The 23,404-nt window shown below is 44.3% G+C and overlaps 1 long non-coding RNA gene across 1 annotated transcript in view; it reads right to left on the bottom strand.

The window, feature by feature from the left end:
• Window positions 1-3,596: 3,596 nt before the first annotated feature.
• Window positions 3,597-23,404, bottom strand: part of LOC147354936 (uncharacterized) — a 46,887-nt gene continuing 27,079 nt past the window's right edge. The window contains exons 2-3 of the long non-coding RNA XR_015144107.1: window positions 20,782-20,926; window positions 3,597-3,892 (exon numbers count right to left, since the gene is read on the bottom strand). This is a non-coding gene — a long non-coding RNA (uncharacterized LOC147354936). The remainder of the gene's footprint in view (window positions 3,893-20,781; window positions 20,927-23,404) is intronic.

Genomic DNA, 23,404 nt, shown 5'->3' on the forward strand with positions numbered 1-23,404 from the left:
GTATTATTTTTTGAAACATTTGGGAGTAACATGAAGACATTATATGTCTTTACCCCTGAATGCGTCAGAGTATATTTCTTACAAACAAAGACAGTCTCTTACAAAACCACAGTGCAGTTAATTTTGGTGCAATTCTCTTATCTACACAGGCCATTTTCAGCATTTGTCAAAGGTCCCCAAATGAACTTCACAAGATTCACGCCAGGCACACACTCTGCATTTGGGGGTCACATTTCTCAGTCTTCTTCAGAGGAGAACACTTACTCAGGCTTTGTTTTTGTTGGCCTATTCACTTTGAAGATCACAGACCATTTATTTTCCTCACAATCAGATTCAGATCATGCATTTTTGGTAGAAACATCAAAGGGCCAGGCTGCGCCCTCCTCAGGGCTCAGAAGAGGAGGCTCTGCTCTCAGTGAATTTCGTTGGTGCTGGTGTTGACCTCTACCACTTGGATAAGGTGGTGTTCACAGGATTTCTCCACTGTGAAGTAACTTTTTTTTCTATGTAATTAACAAGTAATTTGTGAGGAGGCTTTCTAAGATTCCCAGGGAACTCAGCTGGTAAAGAATCCACCTGCAATGCAGGAGACCCTGGTTTGATTCCCAGGTTGGGAAGTTCCCCTGGAGAAGGGATAGGCTACCCACTCCAGTATTCTTGGGCTTCCCTGATGGCTCCTGCCAAAGCAGGAGATGTAAGAGATGCAGATTCTATCCCTGGGTTGGGAAGATCCCCTGGAGGAAGAAATGGCAAACCACTCCAGTATTCTTGGCTAAGAAATTCCAGGGCCAGAGGAGCCTGGCCAGCTACAGTCCATGGGGTCACAAACAGTCAGACTCGATTGAGCAACTAAGCACAGCACCACAGACTCTTAGATTATGAAGGCATCCTGTTCCTTATCAAACTTTCACCCACTATCTTTAGCATCAGTGGTTGATTTTCTAAGTTCATCATTCCTTCTATATTTATTACATGGCATTCTATTTTATTCTTTTTTATTATTTTTGATTCCATGATTGTTAGTTAGCATGTATTCCTCCTATTTATTTTTCTACTTGTGTCAGTATGAACTCGTAGATTTTTATTCAATGTGTTATAATCCATTACTATCATATTCATTATTATGCTTAAATTAACCCAGATCGATCAGTAGGAGCCCTTTCAAGCTGGCTCCTCTGTGGTTTTGATATGTCTCCATTAATCTTTGAGCACTACCTTACTTTCTAGCAAAATAAGAGGCCTATGAGCACTTTTAGCAAAACAATAACCTGTTTGCATTAGTTCTCGCCACACAAAAATAAATAAATAAATATCACAGAGTCAGCCTCCCCTTTGCACACCCTTGTCCTGAGGTTCATGGAAGGAAACTGGTTCTGAAACCCTGTGTCCTATAAGGCCATGGAGAAGCATTTGGCAGAAGTCTTTCTGTGCGTGTAGGCACTGAGGCCTCTGAGTAGAGGGAAAATGTGCTTATTTCCATTTATTTCTTATTCAAGTGTCTTTGAATGTCATTTGGCATAGTCTTATGACACTTTATCTGCTCTTAGTTTGGAAGAGCGATGCTGAAGAGAGAAAGTACTCAGATTCAAAAAGAATCAAGGATCTTATACACAGGTCCCATGCCTCAGCCACCAGTAGGCACAAACTGTATTCATATTAGGCATCTCTGAACCAGGAGACAAGAGCAAGAGGCAGCAACACAGAACATGGGGGGACGGGCAGGAGAGAGTTCAGAGTGGACTGCAGTGTGACCACAGACATTTCTCAGTGGGCCCACACGTGTAACAGGATGGGGAAGACAAGAATCCTGAAGGAAATGTGATGGGAAGGTTATATTTCATGTTTAAACCTAAATTCCCATTCCCTTATCACAAAGGGTTAAGATGGTTAAATTATTCTCCACTTATAAAAAAGAATGTTAAAAGATTTAACTGCTAATCCCTCTTTAGATCTTAAAGGAAGATTAATGGGGTGAGTAGAGGACTAATTCTATTGCACATTTTGTCTTCAGATCACATTTTTCTAGCAGGTTACATGATTACCGAGTATTAATCATAATACTTGTTTGGAGGGAGCACAACTGGGAGCTGAGTTCTGCAGGGTGAAGGTCTCCATATGCTTAGTGAATAGAAAAGGGAGTAAGTAGTCCTGGACTCGGCTAGAAAATCAAATTCGGTGAAACTGGAAACAAATTGCTGCAGGGACTTTTCATAGATGGCCTTCCATCTGTGTTTGCCAGATGCGGACCTTACTCCCAAAGTGGGAAAACGCAATATCCCACATGGACACACATGATGACAGCCTAGAAAGAGAAATAAATTATACCCATAATAGCCTTGATTTAATCTTTTGGGCATGGTTAGACCGAGCACGTGAAATGAGGCCAAAACATGTCCTCACATACCTCATAACAAAGTAAGCCCTTTTATTTCTGCAATAAACATTAATTTTATGGTTTGGTTAGGCACCATCACCCTCACCTCTCCACTTAGAGAAGAATTTCCCCCCAACTGAAATCCAGAGAAGGGCGGAGGGCGTGGGGGGAAGCAACAGGCCGCAGGCACCAAGGGGCCCAAAGGCACCACACGTCACCTTATGTTATTTGGAAATGTGGCTTTAATGTGACTTTAAAAGCAATTTAGAAATAAACGTGTTAGCATGTGGAAAGTCAGCTTCAACAGAATGGATAAGGGGTCTCTTGGCACACAAAAAGTGTCTGATAAAGTGTGTTCCAGACCAAAGCTCCAAATGAAGTATTTGAGAATGTCCTCCAAAAGAAAGAGGGGAGAAAAGCCAAATATTTGGCAAAAACACTGCTGAATCGTGAAACTGTACACCAGGCTGCCAAGTCTCAAAGAATACTCTTAGGTACAATTTGCTCAACCAACTAAATAAGAGGCAGCCATAAATTACAGATGAATATAAATGGTGGTGGGCTTCAGGGTCACCTCCAAGCCTATTAAAACTTTAAACACTCTGGTGCCTGAAAGGTTGAAAATAGTGCCTGGTGCTGTGGTGACCTGCCTAAAGAAGACTGTGCATGCCCATGTGTGTGTTGTGTGTTGTGTGTGTTGTGTGTTTTGTGTGTGTGGTGTTGTGTGTGTGTGTATGTGTGTGAATGGGAGACAGACAGATAGACAGAGTTCTACTGCTGGTCTACCCTGCTGGTCTGGCTTAGTACTTCAGAAAATAAAACAAAATGCCTGGGGAAATAACCACATGATGCCAATGGAAAATGAAGACGGCTCCAAGAACAAAGATGCCAGTGGAGCTGTGGAACTTTCACTGATTTTTCAGCAACAAGATGCTTACATCAGGGCCATTAAGACAATGCCTGAGGGAAAGCAAGCACGAATGTCAGGTTAGGACAGCAGCCCCCACACTTTCACCCCAAGGAGATGAAGCTGCAGGCGGGGCATAGAGAGAGATGCTGCTTGAGCGGCTCTGGGTCTCCTCAGACTCAGGGGCACATCTCTCTGCCTGGGATGCATCTGTTTGCCTCAGAATAGCAAGGGGGATCTGAACTTTTATTTGTGCTGTGCTCTGCGGTATACAGAAGGTGAGCATATACATTGAAACTTTTAAAGATCCAACTCTTCTAAAATGTGGCATATCTTTTATTCTGAACTCAAAGTGTAATTTTTTATGAACACAAAGTGTAATTCATAAAATACTGCCTAACATGTTATACGACAGACCATACTCAGCTGTCTTAAGATGAACCTCAGTAGAAAGGAAGATGGTCAAGGAGTAGACAATGCAGATCATTGACTGCCTTTACAACGAGCTCCATCCACATTTCAGAAACTTCCCCAAACGCCTTCCTTTCACAGGTCTAGCCTAGGACTCCTCAAAGTACATTCACTAGAGTCTGTCTTCTCAAAGCTGATAACTGAAAAAACAAATAAAAGATACACAAGACTTATTGATGAACAAACAGTTCAGAATGCAGCACAGATGACATATATTTAATCTCATGGCAAAAAAAAACACAGACCCGGGGGTTGGACAGACTCTCAACTGCACCACTTACTGTACTGATAACCTTCAGCAAGTTACCTAAATTCTGTGTCCCAGTTATCACATCTGCAGAACAGGAAAATCATAAAAATACTTACTGGAATTAGTCAGGGTTTAGTAGAACTAATAAGATGTATACATATCCTATTTCTATTTAGAAAGAGGTATTGAGGAGTTGGCTCATACAATTAGGGAGACTGGCAAGTCCACAGTCTGAAAGGTGGCCAGCAGGCTGGGGACTCAATGGAGAGGAGACATTGCAGGAGACAGCTGAAGATCATCTGAAGGCAGAGTTTCCTCTTGCTTGAGGGAGGTCAGACTTTTGTACTAGTCAGGCCTTCAACTGATTAGATGAGGCCCATCCACACTACAGAAGGCAGTCTGTTTTACTCAAAGTTTACCAATTTAAATGTTAATCTCATCCAAAAATACCCCCACAAAAACCTTCGAAATGATGTCTGACCACATACCTGGACACCCTGACTGGCTAAATCAACACATAAAATTAACTACACACCACTTCATAGGGTTTTGTGTGCTCAGTCACTCAGTCATGTCTGACTCTTTGCAACCCATGGACTGCAGCCCACCAGGCTCCTCTGTCCATGGGGATTCTCCAGGCCAGAATACTGGAGTGTGTTGCCATGCTCTCCTCCAGGGGATCAGGGATCAAACCCAGGTCCCCCACATTGCAGGCAGATTCTTTACCATCTAAGCCACCAGGGAAGCCCCCAAAGGATTTTGGCCAGAATTAAATCAGTTGGTTTATGTAAAATGCTTTGGACTGTGACAGGCACCTAAAAAGTGTTAGGCATGTTAGCTATTGCTATTATTGTTACTATTATTATTACCATTCTTATTAGGTAAAGATTAATGAGTGGCAAAACGAGCCACTGTGAGGATGGCTTTCCTGGAGAGAGACCCAAGCATTTGGGAAAGGCCTCGGAAAGAAACTGGAGGTTTCTGGAAGTGTGGGAATAGGGAAAGAGTGGGTGGAAGGCCATGAGATGAGGTGTGGCTGGAAAAAACTCTGACTGGGAGCACAGGGGGATGCGTGGGAAGACGAGCACAGTGGTGGCCTTTGGAATAGGAGGTAAAACCTTCAGGCTTCCTTGTAGAGTCACTGAAGTTTCCCCAGAATAGAATAAACTAAGGGTGGGGTGCTTAAAATAACTTTGGCAGGAAATTTAAAGAAAGGGCTGAGCAGGAGGTAAGAGCTTGCAACGCTTCAAGTAATGAATGAGGAACAGCCATTTTGTCCACTGCCCCTAAGAACTACAGAAAGGGGGAGGACTGAAAACATGATAGGTTTTCTTGTGAGGATATTGAAACCTGCCTGCAGGTAGATCCCGGTATGGGGGAAACTTGGCCAAGGGGAAGAGTGGCAGAAAATTCAGCAACTTCTTTTGGCAAGTGTCATTTTCATTCAGTCTTTTCCCTGTGCTGCTTATCTCTTACTTTACATAAGCTTACCCTTCTCAACTTATACCATTAATAAAATAAGACACTAATTTATTCTATTTGGTCAAAAGGCTCAAAACATACCACTGAATGGTTCAGTTCAGTTCAGTTCAATCGCTCAGTCATGTCCGACTCTTTGCGACCCCATGAATCGCAGCATGCCAGGCCTCCCTGTCCATCACCAACTCCCAGAGTTCACTCAGACTCACGTCCATCCAGTCAGTGATGCCATCCAGCCATCTCATCCTCTGTCTTCCCCTTCTCCTCCTGCCCCCAATCCCTCCCAGCATCAGAGTCTTTTCCAATGAGTCAACTCTTCGCATGAGGTGGCCAAAGTACTGGAGTTTCAGCTTTAGCATCATTCCTTCCAAAGAAATCCCAGGGCTGATCTCCTTCAGAATGGACTGGTTGGATCTCCTTGCAGTCCAAGGAACTCTCAAGAGTCTTCTCCAACACCACAGATCAAAAGCATCAATTCTTCGGCACTTAGTTTTTTTCACAGTCCAACTCTCACATCCATACATGACCACTGGAAAAACCATAGCCTTGACTAGACGGACCTTTGTTGGCAAAGTAATGTCTCTGCTTTTGAATATGCTATCTAGGTTGGTCATAACTTTCCTTCCAAGGAGTAAGTGTCTTTTAATTTCATGGCTGCAGTCACCATCTGCAGTGACTTTGGAGCCCAAAAAAATAAAGTCTGACACTGTTTCCACTGTCTCCCCATCTATTTGCCAAGTGATGGGACCAGATGCCATGATCTTAGTTTTCTGAATGTTGAGCTTTAAGCCAACTTTTTCACTCTCCTCTTTCACTTTCATCAAGAGGCTTTTTAGTTTCTCTTCACTTTCTGCCATAAGGGTGGTGTCATCTGCATATCTGAGGTTATTGATATTTCTCCAGACATAAATCATAGCAGGATCCAATGCTCTATGACCCACCTCCCAGAGTAATGGAAATAAAAGCAAAAATAAACAAACGGGACGTGATTAAACTTAAAAGCTTTTGCACAATGAAGGAAACTATAAGCAAGGTGAAAAGACAGCCTTCAGAATGGGAGAAAATAATAGCAAATGAAGCAACTGACAAAGAATTAATCTCAAAAATATACAAGCAGCTCATGCAACTCAATTCCAGAAAAATAAACGACCCAATCAAAAAATGGGCCAAAGAACTTAAACAGACATTTCTCCAAAGAAGACATACAGATGGCTAACAAACACATGAAAAGATGCTCAACATCACTCATTATCATCAGAGAAATGAAAATCAAAACCACAAAGAGGTACCACCTCACGCCAATCAGAATGGCTGCAATCCAAAAGTCTACAAGCAATAAATGCTGGAGAGGATGTGGAGAAAAGGGAACCCTCTTACACTGTTGGTGGGAATGCAAACTAGTACAGCCACTATGGAGAACAGTGTGGAGATTCCTTAAAAAACTGGAAATAGAACTGCCATATGACCCAGCAATCCCACTGCTGGGCATACACACTGAGGAAACCAGAATTGAAAGAGACAGGTGTACCCCAATATTCATCGCAGCACTGTTTACAATAGCCAGGACATGGAAGCAACCTAGATGTCCATCAGCAGACGAATGGATAAGAAAGCTGTGGTACATATACACAATGGAATATTACTCACCTATTAAAAAGAATGCATTTGAATCAGTTCTAATGAGGTGGATGAAACTGGAGCCTATTATACAGAGCAAAGTAAGTCAGAAAGAAAAACACCAATACAGTATATTAACGCATATATATGGAATTTAGAAAGAAGGTAACGGTGACCCTATACGCAAGACAGCAAAAGAGACACAGATGTAAAGAACAGATTTTTGGACTTGGTGGGAGAAGGCGAGGGTGGAATGATTTGAGAGAATAGCATTGAAATATGTAGATTACCATATGTGAAATAGATCGCCAGTCCAGGTTTGATGCATGAGACAGGGTGCTCAGGGCCAATGCACTGGGATGACCCTAAGGGATGGGGATGGAGGTGGGATTGGGGTTCAGGATGGGGGACACATGTACACCCATGGCTGATTCATGGCAATGTATGGCAAAACCACTACAATATTGTAAAGTAATTAGCCTCCAATTAAAATAAATAAATTTATTTTTTAAAAGACGAAAAAAAAAGAAATATACACTCTCATGTCACATCCTTCTGAAGCTACTGGCACCTTTGTGTGTTGTTTTTCACAGCAGATTATCTCAACTTATACTGAGACCACTCTGTCTTCAACCTATTTCAATAAATATGATGACCCAATAAATATGATTATCAAAAGTATGTAGAAAAGCAATGTAACTACAATGTCTAAAATAATTCTGAAGAATTTTGCTAGAGTATTCACTATACCTGATGTGAAGACTTACTATAAAACTATAGGAATCAAGACAGTGTGATACTGACCAAAAAGTCAACAGAATCTGGCAATAGACTCATACATATACGATCAATCAATTTTCAACAAAGATGCAAAGACAATTCAATGTAGAAGACAATCTTTTCAACAAATAGTTTTTGAGTAATTGGACTCCATAAGACCAAAAATAAACATTTCCTATAACTATCATCAAATACAAAAATTAAACCAATATGCATCACAGAACTAAATGTGACACCAAAAGTTATTAAACTTGTAGAAGAAAACATAGAAGAAAATATTTGTGGCCTTTAGTTAGTGCAGTGAGTTGAATAGTGTGTCTCCAAAACTTATGTTCACCCAGAATCCCAGAACGTGACTTTATTTGGAAACACAGTCTTTGCAGATGTGATTAGTTATGTTAAGATGAGGTCATACTAGATTAAGGTGGGCCCTGAATCTGAAGAATGGTGCTCTTACAAGAAGAGAAGCGGACACATAGAAACAAGTGGAAGGGAAATCACCATGTGAAGATGAAGGTAAAGATGAAGTGACGCACCCATAACCCAAGCAACATCAGGTCTTGCCAGCAGAAGCTAGGAGAGAGGCATGGAACAGACTCTCCCTTAGAGCATCCAAAAGGAACCAACTTTGCTGAGATCTTGATTTGGGACTTCTGGCCTCAGGAAGTGTAGAGAATAAATTTCTATTGCTTTAAGCCACACGCACACAAAAAAAAAATTATCATGTGCCCAAGGTTAGAAGGCTAGAAGGCAAAGCCATAGGAAAAAAGGTAGTCACAACTTCTCTTTCCATCTTCCTGGCGGGGGCGGGGGGGGGGGGGGAGAGAGAGCAAGGTCACGTTTACTTTTATTCAGTATTTACTTATCATGCATCTCTTACTGAAAGATGTTGTGTAGGACCTAACCACAGGTACCTCCAATGGGCTAGCTACTTTGAATCCATTAACTTGAGAGGAAACAAGACCATTTTCTTAAAGACACTTGATATAAAGAGAATAGACTGCCTCCCCAAAATGGTTAAGTCAAAATGGTTAAGTCATAGGTGGTTGCCCTAACAGGTAGCAGAGAGGCATGTTCAATGGGCTTTTGTAGATAAGGAGAAGGGGTGAGCACTGAAAGCCTTCAGAGCTGAGGAAAGATGTAAGTCTTCAGCTGGTTTCCAAGGATGGTAGGATTTGAATTGGCACCTCAGCCTTGATGGAGGAAAGGCAGTAACGGAGGAAAGGACAACAACAGTGAGCATGGTGGGACTTTCCTATCCCACTAGGAGAGAAGTCTGCAATAGGAAACAAGAGGAAAGGTCACAGGGTCACACTGCATCAATGTGCTCTCTGGGGAAACCCATACTTGCTTTCTTCCCTTGCCAAGATCTGAATCCAGCTGAATCACTGTGCTGACTGAGAAGAGCTAGCCCAGTGTCCAGCATAGGCTAGGTGCTCAGTAAGTGTTTGTTCAATGAATGGCCCATCTACTTTACTGACATCTATTTCTTCAGTTGCAGAGATCAATTCCACAGACATTCTGACTATGGACAAAGGAGAGGGTGAGGCCCCTGGAAGCATCTCACTTGCCTTGACTACCACACATCAGACATCTGGGTTGAGCATATGAGATGAGCAGATGCCAACTGTACTCAAGTTCTTGTAGCAGGTGCTGGTAAAGGAGTATGACTGTTTCAGACATTTTTCTTCTCTTGAGGATTTTGGAAAACCAGGAATTTGGGGAAACAATAAGCAGAAAATAAATGAAAAGGGAGAAACATTAAAATATATTTTTAAAAACACAGTCTCTTCTCACTGGGGCAAACATCTCTTGTGAGAGTAAGAAGGAGGTCTGGTTTGATAGTGATAAAAATCACCATTAGCTTATTATTTTTATAATGCTTTCTCCAAAAGCAGAATCAAGAAAAGTGTGACTATAAAATTATAAGGAAAATCATATCTGGAAAGGGAAGACTCAGAACTTAATAAAGCAACTCAGCTTCAGAGAAATGCCCTAGTGTTACTTCTGTGTTACTTCTGTAGAAGCTTCTCTTCGAAGACCTGGAAAGCACAGCAAGATGGAGCCTCTGTCCTGGGTTTCTAGAGATGGACAGACGCGGCACACCCTCTGCCAACACACAGAGGACATAGCATGTGTGTGAAAAAGGAACTTGGGTTGGGTAAAGCCAATGAGATTTCTGGGTCTTTAATGCCTCTTGAGAAACCTGTATGCAGGTCAGGAAGCAACAGTTAGAACTGGACATGGAACAACACACTGGTTCCAAATAGGAAAAGGAAGACGTCAAGGCTGTATATTGTCACCCTGCTTATTTAACTTACATGCAGAGTACATAATGAGAAACGCTGGGCTGGAAGAAGCACAAGCCGGAATCAAGATTGCCAGGAGAAATATCAATAACCTCAGATATGCAGATGACACCACCCTTATGGCAGAAAGTGAAGAAGAACTAAAAAGCCTCTTGATGAAAGTGAAAGAGGAGAGTCAAAAAGTTGGCTTAAAGTTCAACATTCAGAAAACGAAGATCATGGCATCCAGTCCCGTCACTTCATGGGAAATAGATGGGGAAACAGTGGAAACAGTGTCAGACTTTATTTTTGGGGGCTCCAAAATCACTGCAGATGGTGACTGCAGCCATGAAATTAAAAGATGCTTACTCCTGGAAGGAAAGTTATGACCAACCTAGATAGCATATTCAAAAGCAGAGATATTACTTTGCCAACAAAGGTCCATCTAGTCAAGGCTATTGTTTTTCCTGTGGTCATGTATGGATGTGAGAGTTGGACTGTGAAGAAAACTGAATGCTGAAGAATTGATGCTTCTGAACTGTGGTGTTGGAGAAGACTCTTGAGAGTCCCTTGGACTGCAAGGATATCCAACCAGTCCATCCTAAAAGAGACCAGTCCTGGGTGTTCATTGGAAGGACTGATGCTGAGGCTGAAACTCCAATACTTTGGCCACCTCATGCAAAGAGTTGACTCATTGGAAAAGACTCTGATGCTGGGAGGGATTGGGGGCAGGAGGAGAAGGGGATGACAGAGGATGAGATGTCTGGATGATATCATCGACTCTATGGACATGAGTTTGTGTGAACTCTGGGAGTTAGCGATGGACAGGGAGGCCTGGTGTGCTGCGATTCACGGGGTTGCAAAGAGTCAGACATGACTGAGCGACTGAACTGAACTGAAGTGAATGCAGCAAAACCTACTTTGTCCTAAGACAAAAGTTTAGAATAAAAACTAGAAGATGGAGAGGAGAATTTTGTTGTTATTTAGTCATTCATATTCATATTCATTAAGTCGATGATGTATCCAACCATCTCATCCTCTGTTACCTCGTTCTCCTTCCATACTCAATCTTTAACAGCATCAGGGTCTTTTCCAATGAGTCAATTCTTCACCTCAGGTGGCCAGACCACTGGAGCTTCAGCTTCAACATCAGTCCTTTCAGTAAATATTCAGGACTGATTTCCTTTAGGATTGACTGGTTTGTTCTCCTTGTTGTCCAGGTGATTCTCAAGAGTCTTTGTCAGAGCCACAGTTTAAAAGCATCAATTGTTTGGCGCTCAGACTTCTTTATGGTCCAACTCTCTCACTGTACATGACTATTGGAAAAAGTATAGCTTTGACAAGACTACCTTTGTCAGCAAAGTGACATCTTTGCTTTTTAATGCACTGTCTAGTACTCTTGCCTGGAAAATCCCATGGACGGAGGAGCCTGGTGGGCTGCAGTCCATGGGGTCGCGAAGAGTCGGACACGACTGAGCGACTTCACTTTCACTTTTCACTTTCATGCACTGGAGAAGGAAATGGCAACCCACTCCCGTGTTCTTGCCTGGAGAATCCCAGGGACTGGGAAGCTTGGCAGGCTGCTCTCTATGGGGTCGGACAAAGTCGGACATGACTGAAGCGACTGAGCAGCAGCAGCAGCAGCAGCAGCAGTAGGTTTGTCATAGTTTTTCTGCCAAGGAGCAAGCATCTTTTAATTTCACGGCTGCAGTCACCATCCACAGCAATTTTGGAACCAAGGAAAATAAAATCTGTCACTGTTTCCATTTTTTTCCCCATTTATTTGCCATGAAGTGATGGGGCCAGATGTCATGTTCTTAGTTTTTTGAATGTTGAGCTTTAAGCCAGCTCTTTCACTCTCTCTTTCACCTTCATCAAGAAGCTCTTTAGTTCCGCTTCATTTTCTGCCATAGGGTGGTGTCATCTGCATATCTGAGGTTATTGATATTTCTTCTGGCAATCTTAATCCAAGCTTGAGCTTCATCCAGCCAAGCATTTTGCATGATGTGCTCTTCATATAAGTTAAATTAGCAGTGTGACAATACACAGCCTTGACGTACTCCTTTCCCAATTTTGAACCAGTTCTTTGTTCCATGACCAGTTCTAACTGTTGCTTCTTGACCTGCATACAGGTTTTGCAGGAAGCAGGTAAGGTGGTCTGGTATTCCCATCTCTTGAAGAATTTTCCACAGTTTGTTGTGATCCACACAAAGGCTTTAGCATAGTCAGTGAAGGAGAAGTAGATGTTTTCCTGGGACTGTCTTGCTTTTTTCTATGATCCAATGGATGTTGGCAATTTGAGCTCTGGTTCCTCTGCCTTTTCTAAACCCAGCTTGTACATCTGGAAGTTCTAGAATAACAATCTTCAAAATATATACTAAGCATTAAACTCTAACCTCCACAGTACATTATTTGTGAAGGAAACAATGATTGTTTGTCACTATCTGATCCATTTCCTTTCCTCCTAACACATATACCCATAATAGCCTTAAAATAAGTAAGGTAGCAGATGAGTAGCCCTATGAAGAGTCATTATCTATAGTAAATAAATTGATGATGCACAAGATAAAAATGCTGCCTGCGTGGCTTCCACTAACTGACCCTGGAGACAGACAATAACAATAGCAAATACATTGAACACTTAATGTGTGTCAAGTACTTTTCCAAGAAGTTTACATACATTATTCTGTCTAAAGCTCAGGACTACTCCATAATCCTGATTTTATGGATGAGGAAGCTGAAGTTCATAAAGATTACATCACTTGCCCAAGGTCATACAGCTGATAAACAGTAGAGTTGAGATGAATCCAGAGTGAGGCTTCAGAGCTCACCTTCTTAAGCCATATGCTATGACTGTCTCTTCACTCTTCCCAAGCCCTCTGAGGTTAGAGGGTTCTCCCAAGGTCACAGAGTTGGCAGAGGGTCAACTACTGTCTAGATTTTTTTTCTTCCTTCTTCACTGCCCTGTCTCTCCCCAGTCTCTTCCCCTTGACTGCATCTCCTCCCCCTGTCTGTCCCCCAGGACTTCCTGTTAGAACCCTGGTTGTGTTCTAGTCCCAGGGGGCTGCATTTCTAAGGTATTTTAGGACACTGGCCTTCTCTACTAAAACATGGCAGTGTCACAGATACGCTGCTAACTGAACTAAACTCCATCATCCTACCCTCTGCCTTTGAGGTTCATTACTTGCTTTTGCTATTTGTGTGTTTTTATAAATTTTTTAAAGTTTCCAAGTGATTCTGCTGGGCAGTCAGAATAGAAAACTCTGCCCAAAGGGAAGTTAAAGATGATGAATAAAAGTTGGCCTGTCTGCACTTCCTGTGAAGAGACTGTTCCCACACCACCGACTGTGAAGGCTCTGGCCTGCCTACACTCTGGGCCAGGTGGTACTCCGCAGAGCCTCCCTTTCCACTCTGCGGCCGCGGAGGCGTCGCAACGGGAGGAGTCGGTCTGCGGCCGGCACCGGAGGCACCTCCAAGGGCTTCCTGGCGTCCCGCTGCAGTCAGTGCGCCAAGGTAACACCGGGAACGCTGTTCTCAAGGAGAATTTTAAGGCTTAGGTAGAGCCTCAGAGGACCCCCCACTTCTGCTTTTCCTTCTAAACAAGCCTTCGAGACTCCACGGAAAGTGCTGGAAGCAGAGGAGAGGCCCGGCTCTGCAGAAGAAGCCGGGCTCTGCGGAAGCCAGCTCTGAGCCCAAGCGGGAGGAGCTGCAGCCAGGTTCGAAACGTTTATTTCCATGGCTAATCATGGCAGAAACAGAGGATGTGACCTGAAGGATTTGACAGATCCCGTCTCTCAACTGTTTAGCCGTTTTTATTGCCTTTCAGATTCAGGGGAACTTCGATGGGGGTTAAGGGAAGGTGCAAAAATCAAAATCTGGGTTTACAACAGAATCCCAGAGCCTCAGAAGGCAGTTTGTGGAGAGCTGCTGGCACGACACTTAACTGTGCACCCGCCATCCCTGCTCCTCAAGCCGCGGCCTCGCCCGGTGAGATGGGAGACGAGAGGTGCATCAGCCAAGATGGACGCCATTCAGCGCGCCCCGCCTCTACCCCCACTCCTAACCTGCCTCCCCATCGCCAGGGGGCCTGACAAACCCAGCTTCTTGCTCCAGGAATCAAAGCAGAATTCCTAACGGTGATCTGAGAAGGCTGGGTGGAGGCGAGTAAGAAAAACTAGGTAAAAAATCAAGTTTTGTTCCCTTGCCTTCATATTTGCCTTCAGCTTGGGGATTTCCAGCATACCTGTTACAGCTTTTTTTTTTCCTCCCCCAAGTTAAGTAGAGCTGAGCCAAGTTTTCTTTCCTCTTTCCCTGGAGAAAACAAGGGGGGAAAGGCCTGTGTCCTGTATTTTAAAACATCTGGTGAGGCCATCAGGAGGAAAAAAAAAAAAAAAAAAACCTAAAGGCTATATATAATTTAACTTACCTTTTGGGATAGTTTTTATTACATTTACTTTCTTGGATATACACAAAAAAAGTTTGGCATTTCCCCCATTAGTTAATGGGTTCGGAATTTTATTAATCAATGTCTAAATGTTCATAAAATAACACCACCTTTTAAAAGCAGGGCAAGGACCATTTCCAAATGCTTCCAGTCAGAAGGAATAATATTAAAATGCAGGTTAGATATGTGCTAAAACCAGTCTTTGGGGAGTGGGGCATAAGCTCTCAATTATCCCAGCCACCTCCAGAGCCAGATATCAAGGCCAGAAATGCCCCCCAGGCCAAGGAATGTACCTGGGGACTGGGCGGACAGGGCCCTCAGGCAGCCAAGCTGAACTCACTTCCCTCCACTCAAGCCCCACTGGAAACCCACCTCTAGTCCAGCCCCAGCAGTGGGGCATTAATCACTTGTCTCCAGGAAGTGGGCAGCCCTCTACATGCTGAAAAAAGGTGAAAGTGTATGTTACATCTTCCTTTTTTTCAGAGTCACACGTTTGCTATGACTATTAATGAGAACAGGGACCATGTTTCTGCTCACATTTAATAATTATCAAACACCCAGCACAGAGCCGGATATAAAATAGGTACTTAATACACAGTTAATGAATATCCAGCAACTTCACTCCTAGGTAACACATCAGAGAGGAGTGCATTTGTTCATCAAATATCATGGGTGCAAAGGCTCTTGGCAGATCTGTTCTTAACAGCCAAGATCTGAAAACAACCCATGTCTGTCAGTAGTAGAATGGATAAATAGAATGTGGGTTATGTGTGCAATGGAATACCCCGAAATTTTAAAAAAGAATAAGAAAACAAAGTTATTATTCTATTCAACAACACAATATTGAGCAAAAGAAGCTCCCTAAAATGTGCAATTACCTTTTTTAGTTCAAGAACAAAGCAGAATAAATGTGTGATGATGGAAGTCAGAAAAGTAGTGACTTCTGATGGGGGCAGGTAGCTGTAGGTGGGTGGCCTTACAGGAAGCTGTAGGCAGGTGCCAGGGGTATTGACTGGGAAGAGTTGAGAACTCCTTGAGGAGCTGGAAGTCCTGTCTTTAGTTTGAGGCGCAACAGATGCTAAATTGTCCCACACCGAGAATGATAACTAGTGAAGGAAAGCTGTGATTTAGCGCTCTGCCTAAGAATGTGACCTAATTAGATGTCCTGTTACAAAAGAAAAGCTCCAGGAAAGCAGTGACTTGTCCCTGGTCATCCTGAATCCTAGCACCCAGAACAGGGCCCATCAGAGTAAAAACGTTCGTGAATGAAGTCAAATGCTGGCCACGCTCCTCCCCTGATCCTGCCACCCTGTCATGCTCACTCACTGCTCTCCCCACCCATGAGAACCCGCTGGGCCTGGAGGCCAGTGCTGCCCCCAGTCCCAGTGTCTAGTGGGCACACCTTAGATTTCCACCTCAGCCGGCTCTGTCTCCTGGGCTGGCTCTTTCTCTTCCACATTCTCCCGCGTACCCATGCTCAACACCTCTGCCCCCTGGTGGACCACAGCTCCTCTATAGCCAAGAGACCATCTCATGGGTAAGATGGTCTTCCAGCTCCTACCACTATCATCCTAGTTCAAGCCTTCATGACCTCAAGAAATATCCCCCAGGAAGCTCCCATCCATAATTACCACCCCCCTGACCCCCTAGATAGTCTTATGCACAGTTTGAATCCTGGCACTCCTGTCCACAAACTTTCACAAGGTCTTCTTCATTGTCTATCAGATGAGATACCTTGCTCCTTGGCCTGGCACTCAAGATCCTCTGAACCTAGGCCTCAAAATGCCTTTTTTAAATCTTTATCTCCTATTATCCTTTCACATGCACCTTTCCTTTAAGTCAAACTGAATGACTTGAAATCTCTAAACAAATGTGGCAATTTCCCACCCCCAGCACCTTTGCTTATAGCTTTCCCTCCCCAGGAATGCCTTCCTCGCTTGTCTCTTCACTTGGCACCCCCAGCATCGTCATCAGCTCCACTTGAGATCTTCACCATCTTTCACAAATGCTTAACCTTCCTATTGCCTCTCAGCATGCACTCTGAATTCCCCAGCTGTTTGTCCTTAGTTCCTACTCTCAATCGATTTTTTTTTTCTATTTGTGTTATTCTTATGGCTTACTATTTGGTATCTTATGGTAGCGTTTTAAGCTCACAGGTCTTCCTTCTGTTTTAACTCACACAGTATCTTGTCCTCAGACAAGATTAAATGCATGTTGATAGAATAAATACATAAAGGGAAGGAATCAGCCCTCAATTAGCTTCTATGTTTAATAATATTCAATAAATTAATTTACACTTAGGAGTAAATAAATGCTCAAAGAATTATACACACAAAGATATTTTAACTGTAACTGGGGACAACCCATCAAATGAAAGAATGGCTATAATGACTGAACTTCACGCGTGTAATACTGGAGCTTCCTGACACCACCTCAAATCAGATCAAGAATTCGTCTGCTTTGGATAAAATCAGCCTTAAAGACTGGCTAGGCCTGGATGTTGCAAGGTTCCCAAGAGGCATTTACCTTCCTTGTAACCTGATACAACCTTACAGTACCACTCAGCTCAAAATAAAACAAGACTAACTGTTACCCCCTCTCTGCCGTGTGTAGAGACTGTTACTCTCTCTGCCGTGTGTAGAGACTGTTACCCCCTCTCCGCCGTTTGTAGAGACTGTTACCCGCCTCTCTGCCGTGTGTAGAGACTGTTACCCCCTCTCTGCTGTGTGTAGAGACTGTTACTCTCTCTCCACCGTGTGTGGAGACTGTTACCCCCTCTCTGCCGTCTACTACAACGTGCAGTTTTAAGAAAATGGCTGCCTTCCCCAGGCTCAGTTTCCTTCTGTCGGATCTTGCTCGAAGGCGCCAGTGTGTAGCCCTTAGCATTGCAGCTTCTGCTTGGCCCTTGGCTGTAGCCTGTGTGCTTGTGGTCCCGGCTGGCTCCTCGTGACTTCAGCAGGAAAGGGGAACCTGCCCCTTTCCATCCCCAGTCACTGCAGGGGAATGTTCTAACCTTTCTCCAGTCCTTGTGGGAAGTTATACTAGGAGGCAATTTGAGGCACACTCCCTAAATCTTATGAATTCCTCCACTTCTGAATTCACTAAGACCAGAGGAGCTTTTCCCAGGGCCGAAAGAAACATTCCAGTCCACTGACATAAAAATGCCCATGGGAGAGTCCAAGGGAAATCAGGGGAAATGTACAGGAAGGAGACTGATGAGATTACATAGCAGAGGTTTCACAAGAACACAAGGTCACAAGGTCAGACACTCAAAGTGAGAAAAGGAGAGAGTGCTTCTGCCAGTTCCTATAGATAATCACAGAGGCTTAGCACCAAGAGCAAACACACACACACACTAAAGATACCAAAAACAAATGCAAAGCTTTCCCTTACAAAAAATTAAAGTCCCTGGCAGAAAACTGGGAAGGGAATTGTGAGGAGCCGCGGTGTCCTGGCCAGTGTTCACTAGACACTCCATACATTGAAAGCTACCGCTCACTCACCAGGCCAGGCCCCAGGCCGGCCTTCCGCGCTCTCGGCTCTCCTGGGGGAGGACTCAGTCCTGCTGCCAGCTGGCAGCATGTCCGAGCAGATTGGCAGGGCCCCACCTTGCTCTAAGTGAATGCATGTGGTCCTCTCAACCTCGCAGTGCATGCCCGCTAGCCTGCTCTGCTGCCCCTTTCTGGAAAGTTAAGGTGGCCTTCCACCTACACACGACAGAGCCCAACTCATGCGACTGGTCATCTGCTGAGGAGTGGAAAGAGGCCTCTGCTCCCCAGTCCCTGGATATACACAGACTTTCTGTTCAAGGAGTCAAATGCAAATTTCTTGTGTGTTGGATTCTCTGTGCACATTTCTGTGGCTGTGTGCTACGTCCAAAGTTGAGAGAAGTGGATAGAAATGAAAAACCTGAAAAAAGTTAGCCACTGAGCGTGAACCTCAATGTGTCCCAGGGAACACAGCCCAGGAAAAAAATTATTAATCAAATCTCAGTGGAAAGCTGTCTGACCACAGTCATCTTGAATCTAAAGGAGCACCTGGGGAATAACAGAGACACACCCTGTGGGTTTGCTCTCCAGAATCTTGTCACTGCCTGGCCGTGGGCAAGGACGCCATCTGCACCGTCTCCTCGGGAGCCCTGACCACGATGGGTGAGACCTGATGGACGAAGGCTTCAAAAGGAAGCCCGAAAAAAAAATAAAAGGAAGCCTGCCAAGTTTAGGGGGTTGACACTTGTCTTCCTCCCCCAGAGGAAGGCTCCTTCCTACATCCTCCTCTTTGTCACATTCCTTCTCTCACCCCATTTTGGGTCAGCTCTTCAAAATAATGGATTTCCTATTCGATAATTGTTCTTAATTCTTTCAGAAATGGAAGGAGGATCAGTTGCCACTTGATAAACAAGCATGTGTGTGTGCCTTGGGCCAGTTGGGTGTTTCAGTAAGTAGCAACTGTTGGAGGACAGGGAGAAGTTTTGGGAATCCTTCTGTAGAGAGTGGAAAACAGTAGCAAACAGAAGGCCTCTGGAGGCACTAAGTGCCCAGCTGCGGTTCAAGGTGACTTGTATGGAGTGGTGCCCATCTATCTACAGGGCCGCGTGGCTTTCTCCAGCTGTCAGCAGTCCAGTTATAAGCATGGAAAGAACAGGTGTGAGCAAGTCCTGGCTGGAGAGCCTGAACACAGTGAGGCAAAGGAGCTAGGGTCCTGGCAAGAGAAGGGGGGACTTCATGGGTAATATCCTGTCTGCAGAGGAGGGAAGGGAAGGCTGAGGGCAGCTGAAGGGCAGAGAGAAAATCCAGGTATAAAGAGACTGAGGGACATTCTGGAAGCCCCAACCCCAAGTGCATCTTCCCTGAACAGAGTCCAGGGCAGTCTGTTGAGCTCGTGGGTCAGCTCTCCGTGAGTCTAGAGCAGACACAGGGGACATCGGTTACACACCCCATTCAGTGCCTCCTCTACCACCCACAGATTCCTTGCCTTACCTCATCCTCACAGGGGCTGAAGGGAGAGGTGGAGAGAAGACCAGGAGAGAGGGAACAAAAGCGCCATGGAAGGCAGGGCCAGAAAAGATGGTGCCACGCAGCTTTTTTATTCTTTTTTTTTGGTTCACTTCCTTGATGGGTGACCACTGTGGAGGGAGAGTCAGAGACACAGGAAATCTGCCACCCTCACCTTGCTGCCAATCAACCAGGGCTCAGACCACAAAAAAGAGACTACTGGAGGCCAGAGAGGGGGCAGACAGGCCAGCCTCGGCTGCCCGCCACTTCTCTGCGCCATCCCTCCTGCTGGGAAGAAGTGAAGAGGCGGTCTGTGCCCCTGCCCCCTCCTGCACCTCCTGCACTGAGGTGGTGAGCACGGAGCTCCAGGAGGCGCTGAGACATCAACACGCCCCACGCAGAGGTGTGGTGACGTGATGATTCAGTGACACAGGGTCAAATCAGGTTGCAGCCCTGTCGATCCTCCGCCTGATGTTCCTTCTGGAGATACAAGGAAGCCAACAAGCACTCTTCGTTTTTTGTTCTTTGCTTTTTTTGCTTTCCTATGTTAATTTTTGAAAACTGACACCCAGCACATCTGTAGAAATTCTCTTAGTAAAACAAAAGTACAATTTGAATGCAACATGCCATTCCCTGAAGACGCGGTCCTTAGCTCAGTCCTTCCCGTATTTCTGCTTGGTCCGTGGATCCTTAACACCTTTTCTGACCTGGATCAGCCAACGTGATGAAAGGTGTAGGGAACTGTGCAGTTCTCAGGGAAAATTTGAGAACTTTTGAAAAGCAGTTTGATAATACTGTTTAAAGTGTTCACCTTATGTAACCATCAATTCCACCTCTAGGAATTCATTCCAGGGAAATATGTAAAGATTTATGAATAAAAATAGTAATAGAAGTTTTCTTTATAAAAGCAAAAAAGTTTGAAAGTGGAAATTTAGCTGAATGACTTACAACATAAGGGGATATTTCAAAACCATTAGAAATTATATAATATGTATAGATATTTATCACAAAAAATAAAAGGGGGTTATAAGCTGTGTGATCCTATTTTGGTGAAATGGAGGGCAGATCCTTAAAGTTTCTCTGTGGTGACCTTTCTTTTTTTATGCTTATTGCATTTTATGAGTGTTCCTTATGAACTGTATTGTTTTTTAGTAGAAGGAAAAATCATGCTACTTACACATACATGCACACACAGGCTCTGCTGGCTTGTCTGTCTCTCCCCGGCTGTGGGAGGCAGGCTCCAGGGCTCTCTGTGTGACTGGAGCCAGTCCTGTTCCTCCTACTGCTGACCCACGGCTCTCTCTCAGAAGCTAGTTGAAGGCCTGGAAGAGATGCATGGAGGGGAGCATGGGAAGGAACTCAGCTCTCCAAGTTCTCCTGTTACCAGTACAGGCATGTCAATCAAACCAAATCTCCTGTTCCAGAATATTTTTGTTTGCAGAATCCAAAATACTGAATCTACAGGAAAAAGAGAAAGCCCTGAAGGGCTCTGCTGGCGCTAAGTGGGTTCTCTTAATCCATGGCTTTACATTCTTGGTCAAAGTAGTTTAAATGTTTACTTTCTGTCGAGGAGAATGAGCATGTGCTGTCCATACGGTGGCTGGTTGCTGATGGTCTCAGCAGCGCCAGCACCACGACCCTGGCACCTTGGTTCATCCTCAAGCTTAAGTGTCCTCTTGTAAAATCAGAGGCAGTATGTGTTCATTGTTTCTCAGGATGTTCTGCATTTTGAGGAGCTTGTGGCTCAAAGATGCAGGAAGGAGGGGTGCTGTGTGGGAGCAGCCGAGGAAGATGCCACACCCACAGCACTCTGGACCCCCCACTCCCAGTGTAACCAGACCAACCACTCTTTCATATAGGAAGGGTCAAAGTAGAGTAAATCTGGAAAATAGAGTCTTACAATGACCAGTTTGAAAACCACCAAAAGATAGCTATCATGTACTTAGTGATACTTACTACTTCCTGTATTTAGTATCAGCTCCAAATCCAGGTGACTTCTTAGTATTTTTCAGTTGAGTAAGGCACTGATCACCCAGGCTCTTTTCCCACTTTCCAGTGTGATTTTTTTTTCCCCCACAGACAAAGGCTGCCGTCTTTAGGTACAGCTCCAGAAATGAAATTCAAATATGCACCAGGCAAGGATGTGTTATGAACTCGTCCTCCCACAGAGAGAGAGGGACACCTATCAGCCTGGCATGTCTACAAGGCACCTGGCACCAATTAGTCCTGCCCTGGCTAAGTGGCCCTGCGCAAGACTGCTCGAAAGGAAAGTGGAGCTATTTGGGGTTCTTTGCTTGGGTTTTTCTCTTTCTTTCCATATGAGCTTCTCGGGTGGCTCAGATCTGCAATGTAGGAGATTGGTTTCAATGCCTGGGTCAGAAAGATCCCCTGGAGAAAGGAATGGCTACCCAATCCAGTATTCTTGCCTGGAGAATTCCATAGACAAAGAAGCCTGGTGGGCTACAGCCCATGGGGTCCCAGAGAGTCAGCCATGACTGAATGACTAACACTTTTGCTTTTTTTCTTTCCATTTGGGGAAATGGGTCAGTGCCCCATTGTCCATGGTACCTATTTTGCAGCACTGATGGGTCTGTTTGTGCATACATGTGATGCCCTTTGGTGGTGGATGCACGCACGCTCAGTTGTTCAGTTGTGTCTGACTCTTTGTGACACTTTGGACTGTAGTCCTCTGCACTCCTCTGTCTGTGGGATTTTTCCAGACAAGAATACTGGAGTGCATTGCCAGTTCCCCCTTCAGGGAATCTTCCCGACCCAGGGATCAAGCCTGCATCTCCTGCATCACTTACATTGCAGGCAGAGTCTTTACTGCTGAGCCATCAGGGAAGCCTTTGGTGGTGGATATCTGGACCTTAAAAGTACATTGAATGAGGATGAAATGGTGCCAAACTTCATTTCTCAAAATGAAAGCACCAAAGCAGGACTTTCAAAGCTATCTTATCCTTTGATTAAACAAGCTTAAAAATTGTAAACAAGATCAAAAAATCTCTTTTCTTTTTTTCCCTGAAAATGAAAAGTGGTGGGGACAGGAAGAGAAGAGGAGGAGATGGGTCAGAAAGAAGAGTAAAAGATAAATTTAAATTTGTTTATTTTAGAGCAAGATTTTTAATCTCAAGTACTAGAGATTTCAGTTCTGGATGGGCTGGGGAATTCTTAGCTTGTTAAGTACAGCTTGTTAAGTTGAAAAACAAAACCATCTATGGGAAGGGCTGCAGGGGACCTGGATTTGATTGCATTTTGCTCTCATATCTTGAGCAGTGTTGGAAGAGACCACGATGAGGATAAAAGTCATGTTGACAGAATCCAGAGCAACTTGGCCAAAAGAGCCCTCACCTTTCTGCTCTCCACACCTCAGACACGCACACCAGATCATTTACGACTCATGCTGAGACTTCTCCACACCCATCCTGCCCAGGCAGGGGTAAAGATCTGGGCAGCCTCTCTGAGAGCCATGTATGGGCTGGGCTGGCCTCCCCCAAACATGGCTCACAGAAATCTGACCCCCTACATTAGAATGTGAGAAGATGAGGGAGATTTCACTTTGATTTAAATTAAGCTGGGTATTTCCCATATTTTATTGTTCATAAAAAGCTGCATTTGTCTTATTATGAAACATCTTCATATCTATACAGAAGGGCTTTGAAGATTGATACATTTTCCCAAGTATAGCAGGGTTTATAGCAGTGCAGAGAAGAAAGAAGGCATCTTCAGGGTAGCTTTGAGTTGTGCTCTAGCAGATGCACTAGGAGGAGCTCATCTCTGGATGCACAGTACCCACCCCT

This window comes from Bos grunniens, chromosome 17 (genome assembly GCF_055505025.1).
Source record: "Bos grunniens cultivar Pamir isolate PY7600 chromosome 17, Bosgru_T2T1.0, whole genome shotgun sequence".
In the NCBI taxonomy this organism is placed as follows: Eukaryota; Metazoa; Chordata; class Mammalia; order Artiodactyla; family Bovidae; genus Bos; species Bos grunniens.